Source organism: Mytilus edulis, unplaced genomic scaffold (assembly GCF_963676685.1).
Source record: "Mytilus edulis unplaced genomic scaffold, xbMytEdul2.2 SCAFFOLD_1362, whole genome shotgun sequence".
NCBI lineage: Eukaryota > Metazoa > Mollusca > Bivalvia > Mytilida > Mytilidae > Mytilus > Mytilus edulis.
The window spans coordinates 13946-25436 of NW_027268900.1; the positions used below are offsets into that span (position 1 = coordinate 13946).

Here is an 11491-nt window from a genome sequence, read left to right on the forward strand (position 1 = left end):
TATAAAATTATTAAAGTATATAGTTTAGAGGTGGGTATCTGAAAAGTGTTTATAAGGGAAGCGAACTCAAGCAAAACCATCATTGGTGTACTCTAAGGTCTGATTGAAAAAATACATATGATTTAAGGTAGGAATATGACCATATTTCAAGCTATTTAACCATCAATTGTATGTAGGGGGCAGGGCATCATGATGAACTAGAAAGGCAATTAAGATTAAATATGGGTTACAGATTTGGTTCTGAACTTTTTTAAAAGAAAAGTTTAAACAGTAACATCATTATATGAGGGAGCGGAACATGACCACAGGGAAAAACCCTTAGCTGTACTGCAAAGGTCTTGCCCGTTCTGTGGCCTATACAATAAAATTGCTTACTACCACTCCACTTTAATTGTCATGTCTCATAAGCAATCAGTACACTTCTCTTTCATATTGACATGTCAAAACAGAATGTTGTAGTTTAGGCTGACATATAGAATTACCTATTTGACCTTGACCTTTTATTTGACCTTGAAGGTCAAATATCAAGGTCATTATCCATGGTACACAACACATCATATTTAGGTGCTGACATTGTGTGTCAAGTTTTAAAAAAATCTGCAAGGAAGAGAAAAATGTGTGCTCTAGTAAAAAAAAAAGGGGGGGATCAAATATTTTGACCTTGAGGTCAAAGGTCAAGGTCAACTAGCAGTTTTCATTTTATGAGACATACTGTCTTATTGTAATACACCTTCAAGCCAAATATCATGAGATAGTGTCAAAAGATAAATAAGTTTTCATGATTAAATACACAGATTATTGTGGAAAATACCCCATTTTTATTCCGTTGCCATGGTTACGGTGTAAGAGACCCCAGCTCAAAAATCATAAAACTTGTAGTACACATGTACACCTTTATAGAAATATTTAAAACATTTAAAGATTCAAAGTACTTTATGAGATTTCATGTCCTTTTGATGATCTTTTTACCAAGTATCCAAAATATGCCCAAAATGCCCTTTTTGGACCGGTCAGCCTCAAAATTTAGCAATACTCAAGCTTTAACATTTTATCAAGTTTCCAGGACGAATGATGCTTGTTATAAAAAATCAATTCAACTACCAGTTAAACATAACCTTATCTAGCATATTCAGAGCAACAAAATTATGATATTTTTGTAGACTATTTTGGAAATTCAAGCATTTCCAGTAGATGGCGCTGTAAAATCTAAAAATAGCTTAAAATAAAATTTTAAAGTTAGAATTTATTATCTCTTGACTATCATAACATGTGTGCAAAATTTCATTTCATTTGGTTGACATGTCATGTGGACCCACTTATATTCATTTTGCATGGTTCTATCAAAGGCCTTCACCTTCATATTTCGATGTAGCATTATATTTAGTATTGCGGGGGTACATATATACTATCCAAGTACATGTCGTGATCTATTTTCGTAAAATGTCCTGGTACAGCGACAGGAAAATGGCCATTGTATATTATAGTTCGTTTCTGTGCGTGTTACATTTTAATGTTGTGTTTCTGTTGTGTCGTAGTTCTCCTCTTATATTTGATGCGTTTCCCTCATTTTAGTTTGTAACCCGGATTTGTTATTTTTCTCAATCGAGTATATGAATTTTGAACAGCGGTATACTATTGTTGCCTTTATTTATTTACTGCTTTTAGATAGAGCGTTCCATTTGTTTACTAAAAAACCGACATCAAGGCAATAATCAAGACCCGACATTAATTTTATCCAAAAAGACAAATCTTTAAACTTGAAATTGTGTCGTACCTCTACAATTAAAACAATTGGCAAATTCAAAAAACCTTCCAACTTAGAGGGATTATTTAACCAGCCTAATGAAATACCATATTTCCTACAATAGGGCCCTTCTTCACTAAAATTTTCATTGCTAAAAACTATATCATAACCTAAAGTAACATCAATGCGTTTAAAAATCATTCTATTTCTAATTTTTCTTACAAAAAATGACACAGAAGTGATTAAAAAATATCAAAGTTCTTCAAGGCTATTGGTAAGTTCTCTTTTATTGACAACTCTTCTTCGTCTTCAACAACTTGAATGACGGCATCACAGAAATAAAGTTCTTTCCAAATTGGGCTGTTTAATTTCTCTAACGACCAACCATCTGAAATAATAATCGTACCCAAAAATAAACAAGTATATTGAAAACTGTGCCAGTCAATCGGTTGCTGTCTCATGAACATATACCCCAAATTTGTGCCTATGTGTTAAACATTCTACTGTTTAAAATACCTCACCTACTAGTATATTATTTCATCAGGTACGTGTTACAAATATATCATGGTCATCGTCCAGCGATGATAATAATAATATGAAATCATGATCATTGGTTGGTGATGGTAAGAGATGAGTATGGTTTCTGTGATGTAATGGCATTATCATATAATTTTTAGTAATGAGTTAACTCATATAGCATGTATAGTTTCATCATCCGGCAATGCAACATCTAATAAAGGCTACATGCATCATCCAAATTTGCTGACATTCTAGATGTTCAAACAATTCTAAATATCCATTTAGCTGAAAAACACAAAGAAAGGACCACAAAGAAAAGGTTCTAATGCCATGGAACATGATTCAAACATTTATTAAAATGCAGTATTATTTTTTTTGGTAAAAATGAACATCAAAACACCCTGTTCAAATGTGAAATGGATATCCATTTATAAATTTGAAACATAGCTATGTAGGTAATTTCCTCTACCTAAAGATAGGTTTATAAGTAACATGCGCATGACCTAGCCCTAGGTTTAAATTTTAGAATTTATCTTATAATCAGTGACAGTGGGCAATTGTTTTACCATCAAGCATCCAATAAACTATCAAAATAATTATTATCTTTGCTATAAAATGAACCAGGACCCTTTGTTTATTGACAGGACACTTAAATATCTTTCTATTTCAGTTCCTTCTTCATGATAAACTTACATAATATGTATCTATGCCCCACACCCTATGGCTATGAATCCAATTTATTTGCCGTGTTGTTATTCAAAATCTTTTGTTTTCCTAATTTCTAATATTAAAAAAAGTTAAAAGCATAAAATAGGATAACTAACCGGTATAATTCTCGTGCTTTAACAAACCGACCACTGTTTCTCGATCAACGTTGAACTCCGACAGCCGTTTCCAACATTCCTGTTCACTGGACATTTTCGCACTGTTATTACTCGACGCTGAAAAGAAATATGTTCCCGGTTAAATTTTAAGGAAAGATTTGGATCATTTCAAAGATAAAACATTCACTGGGGTAAAGCTGATGACCGTTACTGCATTCACGGTCATCCAACGATGTCGGATGAAAAGTACCGGAGCACCTGATTTCACTCCCGGTTTTAAGTGGAGTTCGTGTTGTTTCTTAATTACTATTTGTAACTGTTGATGTAAATGTCCTTTGGTTTTGTGAGTCTTTGTTTACTCCTTGGTTTTGATTGTTATTGTCTTAGGTCAGTATCTGTATTGTCTATTAAAGTGTTTCTATATCATTTTCTTTACATAGCATACATTGGTACGATGTATATTTATAAAAGATTCACACGGAAATAACTACCGAGAAATGTGTATGAAACAGGAAATTGGATTTGAAAAAAAATTTGTAAATCATAATCGAGATGACCGTTACAGGATCAGCGATTCATAACAAGGGTGACCGTAATTGGTTAAAAAATGACCGTAACTTTCAAAGGTTGACCGTCAATTCTAAGAAATATCCATTTTTGTATTCATAGCTTTATGTTGAGTTTTGTCTCAATAAGGGCTCGGTTAGCGGATATACATATGTTTAATCAATTTCTTTTTAACTATTTGTTGTATTTTGATTTGATGATAATGATAGTAAATTGCATATTTCACGTAAATAATTAAATATGTTAAAGTTAATGACCAAGCAAGTCGGTATATTGGATTTAATCTGCATGGCTCGGGTGACCCTAATTAACCGGAACAACGTAGGAGTTCGGGTTGAAGGTCACACGAGCCGTGCAGACTAAATCCTATATACCGATTTGATTGGCCAATGACTGTTTTTAACACATGACGCCATCGATTTACGTGAACGTTTTAGAAATATGCGGATGATATTCTGCAATCCACGACTCATAGGCAATTTCTTGTAGAGTAAAGAAATGGGAAATGAGCCTTCATGTAGTAAGAGGTTGGTAAGTTTTATATCATTATATTTTTTTTTATAATTAGGCTTCTTCTTAAGTTGTTACACTATTTCTGGTTTAACTGTATATTTTTTTCTATCGTTTCTGTTAAATTTATTCATAATTTTTATTTAATTAGTGACGATTAAGACTTTGTCATATTGTGTACTTTCAAATCGGTATATAAAAAAATTATAACTGCTTTTCTTCCCCTCAATGATATGCTTAGAGAAAGATGAACCAAGGAAGATGTCAGTAAATAAATTTAGAATGACAAAATAAACAGAAACAACGTATTTTACTCCCCCAGACCCCAAATTTAAATTCGATCCCCAAATAGTCACTTTATAGTAATACTTACGCAAAAAGTTGTAATGAATTCCATTGAGTCTTAAACTTATTCAAATCAGATTTCATTTGTTTGAATATTCTTAAAAACATGACTTCTTTTTTTTAGCAGAAACTACAAAAAAAATCGTTATTATCTGTTCCGACTTTAAAACACTGATTTAAGATTTACCTTGTGTACACAAAATATAACAAAATATTTTATATCCCCGTTAAGATAAAAAAAAAAAATTAAAAAAATCTTTTTTTCATAAGGGGCCTCGTTTACCAAGAATTCACAGTAGTTCTTCTACTGTAATCACTAGACAGTCAATAGTGAGATTTTGAGGGCGAACTCCGCCCGTGCGGGGGTTCTCGACTCCAATATTAATTGATTAGGATTGTCAGTTTTCCTATCAAAGATGGGTAGTTTTCTCCGGGCACTCCGGATTCCCCAATCAATAAAAACTAGTCGATACAAAATAGCCGACATGTGGCGCTAAAAAGTGGCGTTAAAACATCAACAATCACGGTCGTCCTTGTTATATGTTACGGTCATCTTGAAAATATTTTAATGATGATTCACGGTTATCTTAGCGATTTTTTCAAATCCAATTTCCTGTGTTATACACATTTCTCGGTAGTAATTTGTGATTTCCGTGTGAATCTTTTTTAGATTTACATCGTACCAATGTATGCTTTGTAAATAAAATGATATAGAAACACTTTAACAGACAATACAGATACTGACCTAATTTTTCATCTGACATCTTTGGATTACCGTGAATGCAGTTACGGTCATCAGCTTTACCCCAGTGACATTGAAGATTGAAAATATATCGATCAAAAAAGTTAAATTCTTACTAGAGACCGGAAGTCGACTTGTACCTCTTTCATTGGATAACAAAATTAGATCGATATGACGTCAGGAACATATTTTATTTCTGTTTGAAGAAGGCTACCCCGGCTCGAAATGCGTGCCGCGGACGACGTTCATCGGAAAAAAAACATCGCGAATTCGCCTGAAAATTAAAATTCATTGCTACAAGTGTTCAAAATATTTTATTTTAATAGAAAACACAATCGTTCATCTTAATATTAAAATTACACTTTGGATATACGGGAACAACAAGAAAATGATATTTCAATTTCTTTGAATATCAGTAAAATTGTCAACCGGAAAACAAAATGGCGGACAAATCTGGCCTTTTTAGTGACACCAACAACTTGAATTGCTAGTACCTATTAGGGATTATCATCTTCAGCTACAACAATACATTCGTGGTGAGGTATCCTTGTTGGCAGGATTTCCCAAAGACAACTGAAAGAACGTGTTTGTATTGATGAACGTTCCAGTGATGCCAGAGAGAGGATTAAACAAGAGGCTGTCACAACGACAGCAAACCGGATTTATTTACATTTATTTGTGTCCTGGCAATATCACAAGAATCATTACTGATGAATGGTGAAAGTGAAAATCATCAATATCAAATTTGACCTCTATTTTGTCATCGGTATCAACATTTTGAAATAATAATATTTGAAAAGCTTAGATTGAATGGTTCATGAGAAAATGCAACAACGTGAATGGAAACGCCATTTTACGATCTTTCAAGAACCATAACTCCTGAACAGTAAAAGTCAAAATCGTCATTATGGAACTTGACCTCTATTTTGTCATCAGTAACAACATATTAAAATTTGGGAAGCTTTGGTAGAACAGTTCATGAGTAAATGCACGGACACGACTGAAAACTCCATTTTTCAATCTTTCAAGAACCATAACTCCTGAACGGTAAAAGTCAAAATCGCCATTATTGAACTTGACCTCCGTATAGTTGTCAGTAATAACATATTAAAATTTTAAAAGCTTTGGATGAACGGTTCATGAGTTAATGCACGGACAACATTTGATTGCCGCCTTTCAAGAACCATAACTCCTGAACGGTAAAAGTCAAAATCGCCATTATTGAACTTGACCTCCGTATAGTTGTCAGTAATAACATATTAAAATTTTAAAAGCTTTGATGAACGGTTCATGAGTTAATGCACGGACAACATTTGATTGCCGCCTTTCAAGAACCATAACTCCTGAACGGTAAAAGTCAAAATCGCCATTATTAAACTTGACCTTCGTATAGTTGTCAGTAATAACATATTAAAATTTTAAAAGCTTTGGTTGAACGGTTCATGAGTTAATGCACGGACAACATTTGATTGCCGCCCGCCCGCCCGCCCGCCGTACATCCCCAAATCAATAACAGACATTTTTGTCACAAAAATCCGGTTAAAAAGTAGATGTTTTGGTAGCCTTCTCTCTTTTATATTTCTGGACACTATTTTCTTTCAATTGCTCATATTTAAATACTATTGACAGAACGTCTAGTGTTTGTGGTGAGAGGTTTAGCTAGCTATACAATCAGGTTCAATTCACATTTTCTACACAAGTCGGGAATATGACAGTTGTTATCCCTTTGTTTGATGTGCTTGAGCTTTTGATTTTGTCATTTGATTAGTTATCAATTTTCCTCGGGTTCGTTATTTTTGTGATTTTAATTTTTAGGATCTTCCTTTTTCAAAGCAAATATTTTTAAGTACGGATTTTCACTTCATTCATCTTCGATTAAACGAGTCATCTCAGTTATGTACAATTACCCGATTTATATTTTTCCACATGAATTTGCTCATAAATAAATTTACCATTTGCATAAATGTATTAAGCTCTTCAAAGTTATTACTGTAATATTGGTAATTTGGTCAAATTACTCGGACTATTAACATATGATTTGTTCATAGTATAAAACTAAAGACTGAATAACAATCATTTGAGTACGCTGATTTTCTAAAGAGGTAAGTTTATTTTATTTGCTATTTTGTATTTAAATCTATAAATTACAAATCTGACAAAAATCTTTTGTTCAACGCCCTATTAATTTTCTGACAGTTCCACCCTCAGTCGGACTTTTCTTCCTTAATACTGTGCTTTCATTAGAACTAATAACTTTGCATTAGTTTTCGAGATGTCACAATGCGACATATTTTTATGCCCCACCTACGATAGAAGAGGGGCATTATGTTTTCTGGTCTGTGCGTCCGTCCGTCCGTTCGTCCGTCTGTCTGTCTGTCTGTCCGTTCGTCCGTCTGTCCCGCTCCAGGTTAAAGTTTTTGGTCAAGGTAGTTTTTGATGAAGTTGAAGTCCAATCGACTTCAAACTTAGTACACATGTTCCCTATAGCTATGATATCATATTTCTAATTTTAATGCCAAATTAGAGTTTTTACCCCAATTTCACGGTCCACTGAACATGGAAAATGATAGTGCGAGTGGGGCATTCGTGTACTGAGGACACATTCTTGTTAAAATATGTTTTTTTTCCATCGATTTATTTCATTTTCTTGATAGTGAGAACATCGACCACTTTTTTAAACATCTCGTAAAGCTCAATTCAGTTTGAAGATTGTATCAATTTCTCATAAAAATCTGATGAACTTTAGTTTTTCTTCCGAATAAATGTTTTCAACACTTATGTGTATCTTTTGAAACAAATAGTAAAGTTGTTCTAACCGACGAATAAATAATTATATATAATTTTGACCCATTTATATCTTGAAATAGCACATGAAGGTATTTGTTTTTTGAACATATTTTAATAATAAGCTTGTATGCCCATTTAATTTGTAAAAGCCCCACCTGGGGTCAACACTACAATGCATGCCCTTTATTATTGGTCTAAAAACATGTCATACAGAGAAATACAAGATTACTCCCTCTTACATTTGTACATCTTCGATGAATAGAACTGTTTAATATCATAATCAGAGAACGGCTTTACAAATTTTCTCTATTTGGAAATTGCTTTTGAATTTTCAATTTGATGAGTGACTTTCCCTTTTAAATTTTTGTTGGAGCTCGGTATTGTTATTTTATCTTTTTCCTACTTACATATTTACCTCTTACATATCTACCTTAGACCATATTTAGATAGTAATACACTCGACCTTTACAGTTTTACCTTAGAAGAGAGTTTTGACAATTCCTTCTTAGAACGAATATAACAGTTCAATAAGATCATTCCGGCAGTTCAAATGAAAGGTTAGAACAGTTCAAAATTAGATATTCCTGTCACTGATTCAACATCTAATTAACTTGTCCATATAGCAATGGACTTTCAGCAATAACTTTTAATTAGTTTCTATAAAGTTTACTTTTTTCACTCATTTTCATATGTGCTGAAGGACACCTACGGGTGCGAGAGTTTCTCGCTACATTGAAGACCCATTGGTGGCCTTCGGCTGTTGTCTGCTCTATGATCGGGTTGTTGTCGCTTTGACACATTCCCCATTTCCTTTCTCAATTTTAGTTTTATGTATAGTAGCGGATATTCCTGCTTTTTTCGGAGTTGTCAAAACATAATATCAACAACTCAACTGTTTGGTTGGCGTGCCACGTCTTTGACAAATTTGCTATCAGGTACAACATCGTTTTTGTTGTCGTTCTTGTTCGATTTATTTGTATGTTTGCACAAGTTAGTTCAACCAAAAGACATGGTAACAAAAATAATTCAACATACACTGAAGGTTTATTGGATCTGTAATGAATAGAATATTAATAAGAAAAAACGAATAATGTAGAAAAATATCAGAAAGACAACTATAACCTACTAGGTTAAAAAACGTTTAAACAGGATTAAACGTGCAAACTTTTAAGGTAGATATAATAATTTTGTTTTCGAGTTTTGGTTGCTCCCCTAACTTTATAACGGAACTGTAAAAAAAACTGTCGTACGAGTAAAAAGATTAGCCATCTATAAAACCAGGCTTAACCAACGAAAAAATTACCTGTACCAAGTCATGACAGTTGTTTTTCACTCTTTGATTGATCCAGTTTTTATAGAATTCCCTTTTTGAATGTTCCTTGGAATACGGTATTTATATTAATATACTCTTTTTCTGACTGTCATAGTATACAATAAACCGCTTATGTTGATCTTAAATTTAGTTTTACTAAAATTTGACTGCGAGAACGCGGACAGAAAGTCATTTCATTAATTTGTATGTTTTTTATTTTTCATAGAAAGTCACAGAAAGTAAGAATGGATCCGGATGGTTTTCAGTATTTCGACGATATGAATCAATCAAGCTTCATTCAATATGAACATGGATATAATATAACCACAGATTTATACACCAAAGATGTAAATGATTACCAGACAGTTGTGCACAAATTTGCAATAGTATTTGCGGTACTTGTTGCAGCCATCATTTTTTCAAATTTGCTAGTTATTATCTTAATTATTTTGAAAAAACTTAGGAAGGACGTATTCTACTGGAAAGTAATAATTTTATCTGTAGGAGATTTGATAGGGTGTACTACTTTACCATTTTCATATATAATGCCTGATGATGATTGGTGGAAAAGCGATACCACTTGTATAATGGTACTCAATATGACCCTGGTATATTATTTATTTAGTGGATTGGCTTTGGTAGCTTTATGTTTGGATTTTCCCGTCAATCTTTTTTCAACCTACTTCAGACTACGCCGTATTTTTCACCGAACTATCCATGGGTTATTTATGATTTTGCCTTTTTTCCTAACGTATGTTGTTGCATTACCAATAGTAATTCAATATGGAACAAACGTGACAACAGATGAATCCTATACTCATCCATCTATTGCATTACCAATAGTAATTCAATATGGAACAAACGTGACAACAGATGAATCCTATACTCATCCATCTATTCCTGTTCAAACACTGGCAGCTGTCGTTAGTATTCCTGCACTAATCATTATGATTGCTTCTGTTGTAATACATAAAAGGTTAAGCAAACACGTGAACATAACGGCACCTTTAAACAGAATCAATCCGTCAACGGATTTGGAAAATTTAAACTCATGCGGTATGCCCGAAAAAGAGATATCAGATCAACGATGCGAACACATCGTAGTGGAAAGCGAATCAGTGTTTTTCGTTTGCTAGCGAAAACGAGATATTATCATCTGCATATGCTGTCATTGCGATTACAACTTTCAGCATACTATGCCATGTTCCACTTGTTGCTTGGGTTAACAGATCGGAAAAAGCGTTGTTATTAAGTGTTGATGATTACATACAATCCTATATGATACCAAACTATGTCATTACTACTATTTCTCTGATACCAGCTGCAGTAAGATCATACATGTGGATGATTGATACCAATGTAAGGAAAGCTGTCTTCGCAACGTTAAACCGGTGTGGTATCATTTTGTAATGTACTGCATTACATATGCATACAAATGACAATTTCTATCAGTATAAATAGTAGTAGCAGACAGTTTCTTGACACATACTTTCATGAAAAAATATAATACTATGTGTGTGTGGTTTTTTTTTAAATATGTGTTTTACAACATTTATTGGAATAAATATTGATAAGAAGATCTGGTTGTGAATGTCAACGAGACAACTCTCCATCCAAGTCACAATGAATAAAAAAAAAAAGAGAAAACAATTAAAGGTCAAATAACAGCTTCAACACGGAGTATTGGCTCACATCGAACAGCAAGCTATAAAGGACCCCAAAATGTCAAGTGTAAAACCATTCAAACAGGAAAACCAACTGTCTTATCTATTGAAAAAAAAACAAAGTCGGATATTCTTTTATGGCAATTGAATTTCTGATTTCAGTCCCCGGACAAATTAAATATGATTCCTACTACACGTAACTCTATCTTTGATCAACAGATGAGATATTAAAAAAAAATTTTTGTAATATATATTTTATTATTTTCATATCATTTTCAAATCTCATTTACAAATAAAGATGTACACACAAATTATTCTGCTATAAATCTTAAACATATGGTTAACCATACTTGTTATAAATTATAAAATACATTGTACAAAGTCAAATAACAGAATACAGAATACATCTGCATCGAGCTCTATTTTTTAATAATATTATTAATGTTTGACCATTTTTCTTTTATTCTTTTTGCTTTA

At 32.9% G+C, this 11491-nt stretch overlaps 1 long non-coding RNA gene across 1 annotated transcript; it reads left to right on the forward strand.

Moving 5' to 3' along the window:
- Positions 1-7246: 7246 nt before the first annotated feature.
- Positions 7247-10870, forward strand: LOC139509041 (uncharacterized). Its single transcript, XR_011661528.1, has 2 exons — positions 7247-7353; positions 9577-10870. It is a non-coding gene; the product is annotated as an uncharacterized lncRNA (long non-coding RNA).
- Positions 10871-11491: the final 621 nt, after the last annotated feature.